This window comes from Trichechus manatus, unplaced genomic scaffold (assembly GCF_000243295.1).
Source record: "Trichechus manatus latirostris isolate Lorelei unplaced genomic scaffold, TriManLat1.0 scaffold00126, whole genome shotgun sequence".
NCBI lineage: Eukaryota > Metazoa > Chordata > Mammalia > Sirenia > Trichechidae > Trichechus > Trichechus manatus.
The window spans coordinates 3,216,220-3,218,908 of record NW_004444062.1 but is presented as its reverse complement, the minus strand read 5'-3'; the positions used below and the strand labels follow the sequence as shown (position 1 = coordinate 3,218,908).

General features: G+C 47.5%; 1 pseudogene; it reads left to right on the top strand.

Moving 5' to 3' along the window:
- Positions 1-560: 560 nt before the first annotated feature.
- On the top strand, positions 561-2,387 carry LOC101360520 (melanoma-associated antigen D2 pseudogene; annotated as a pseudogene).
- The last annotated feature ends 302 nt before the right edge of the window (positions 2,388-2,689 follow it).

The window sequence follows — 2,689 nt, the reverse complement described above, 5'->3', positions numbered from 1 at the left end:
TTGATGCAGCCAAAACAATTTTTAAATCAAAAACAAAGTTGAAGAATTTACCTCTATCCTGCTTCAAAACTTCATATAAAGTAATAGTAATCCAGACAGTGGTATAAAAATAGACAAATATCTGACAGTGGTATAAAAATAGACAAATAACTGGATGGGAAAGAATTAACAATCCAGAAATAAAAAACTCACAGCTAACATCATACTCAATGGAGAAAGAATGAGAGCTTTCTCATTTAGATCAGGAGCAAGATAGGGATGCCAACTCTCACAACTACCATTTAACATCCTAGTCAAAGTAATTAGTCTAGAAAAGAAAATTAAAGGTATCCAACTTGGGAAGGAAAAAGCAGATGACATGATCCTACACATAGAAAACCCCAAAGATTCTACAAGAGAGCTATCAGAACTAATAAATGAATTTAGCAAAGTGGCTGGGTACAAGGTCAACACATAAAAATCAGTTGGATTTCATGACTTCGAGAGGGACTGAGAGAGAGCAGACACATCCCAGACTCGTTGGAAGACAAGGCTCAGGTCTTGCCAGGCCAACTTTAGACATGTCTGACACAAGTGACAGTCATGCGGATCTAACATGCTTCTAGGATGAAGCTTCAGTAGAGGACAGCAGCTTGGTGATGCAGACTCTACTGGCAGTGACCCAGAACTTGCAGGTTTCAGAGGCACCCAAGGCCTCAAAGACACCAGAGGTCTCACAGACCTGAAGGTCTCAAATGCTCCAGGGGTTTTAAAGGCCACAGAGATCTCAAAGGCCACAGGGGTCTCAAAGGCCCAAGAGGCTCAGGAGGCAGCTGTCATCCCAGACCTCATCTACCACTCAGCTGATTGATATCCAGGTTGTGGCAGCTGAAAACAAGAGTCCAGCAGTTGACACCAAAATGCAGAATGCTGACCTGCAGGCTGTGCCAATGCCTGGAACTGAGACCAAAAAAGTCAGCTGTGTGGCTGATACCCAGGTCAATACAAAGGCCCTGGAGACTGAGGCTGCTGCTTCTCAGGCTCCCACAGATGAACCTGAGCCTGAGGGTGCAGCTGCTGAGACTCAGGAGACTCAGGATACTCGGCCCAAGGTCAAGGCCGAGAATGCTCGAAAGGTGAAGCACCTGAATGGGGAAGAGGATGGCAGCAATGATCAGAGTCAGGCTTCTGGAAACACAGGTGGCCGAAGGGTCTCAAAGGCCCTAATGGCCTCAATGGCCTGCAGGGCCTCAAGGGGCCCCATAGCCTTTTGGGCCCACAGGGCCTCAAGGACTCGGTTGCCTGCTTGGGCCCGTAGAGCCTTGCTGTCCCTGAGGTCACCTAAGGCCTGGAAAGGCAAGGCTTGCCATTGAGCTGTCCAGCTCCAGTCATCCCAGGAAACTGAAATACCACCACCTCGGGATGTGGCCCTTTTGCAAGGAAGGGCAAATGATTTGATGAAGTACCTGCTGGTTAAAGACCAGATGAAGAACCCTATCAAGCGCTCAGACATGCTGAAGGACATCATAAAAGAACACACTGATGTGTACCCTGAAATCATTGAACAAGCAGGCTATTCCTTGGAGAAGGTTTCTGGAATCCAGTTGAAGGAAACTGATAAGAATGACCACTTGTACACTCTCTTCAGCACTCTAGAACCCACTGATATAGGCATACTGGGAATGACCAAGGACTCCCCCAAACTGGGTCTCCTTATGATGCTTCTTAGCATCATCTTCATGAATGGAAATCCGTCCAGTGAGGCTGTCATCTGGGAGGTGCTGCGCAAGTTAGGGCTGCGCCCTGGGGTACATCACTCACTCTTCGGAGGTGTGAAAAGCTCATTACTGATGAATTTGTGAAGCAGAAGTACCTGGATTATACTAGAGTCCCCAGTAGCAATCCCCCTGAGTATGAGTTCTTCTGGGGCCTGCGTTCCTACTATGAGACCCAGCAAGATGAAAGTCCTCAAGTTTGCACGCAAGGTACAAAAGAAGGATCCCAAGGAATGGGCAGCTGAGTACCGAGAGGTGATGGAAGCAGATTTGAAGGCTGCAGTTGAGGCTGCCACTGAAGCCAAGGCGAGGGCTGAGATTAGAGCTCAAATGGGTATTGGGCTCGGCTCTGAGAATGCTGCTGGGCCCTGCAACTGGGATGAAGCTGATATTGGACCCTGGGCCAAACCCCGGATCCAAGCAGGAGCTGAAGCTAAAGCTAAAGCCCAAGAGAGTGGTGGTACCAGTGCTGGTGCCAGCGGAAGTTCCAGTGGTGGCTTCAATGTCAGTTTAAGCCTGACTGCCACCTGCACATCTGGCCTCCTTGCTGGCCTCAGTGGAGCTGGCACCAGCAGCAGCAGCAGCTCTGGTGCCTGTGGTTTCTCCTACAAATCAGATTTCAGATATTGCTAATCCCAGCAGTCTTTTTCTTCGAGCCAGGGTGTATCCTCAGAAACCTACTCAAGATAGCACTCTATGCAGCCGCTATCAATCAACTGAAGTTGACACTCTACATTAAATGTATTTGTCGTTAAAAAGAAAAAAAAAATCAGCTGGATTTCTATACATTTGCAATGACCAAGTGGAAAAGGAAATTAAGGAAACCTTACTATTTATAACAGCATCCAAAAGAATAAACACCTGCCTATCAGGAATAAGAAGAGCCCTGGTGGTGCAGTGATTAAAACACTGGGCTGCTAACCAAAAGGTCAGTG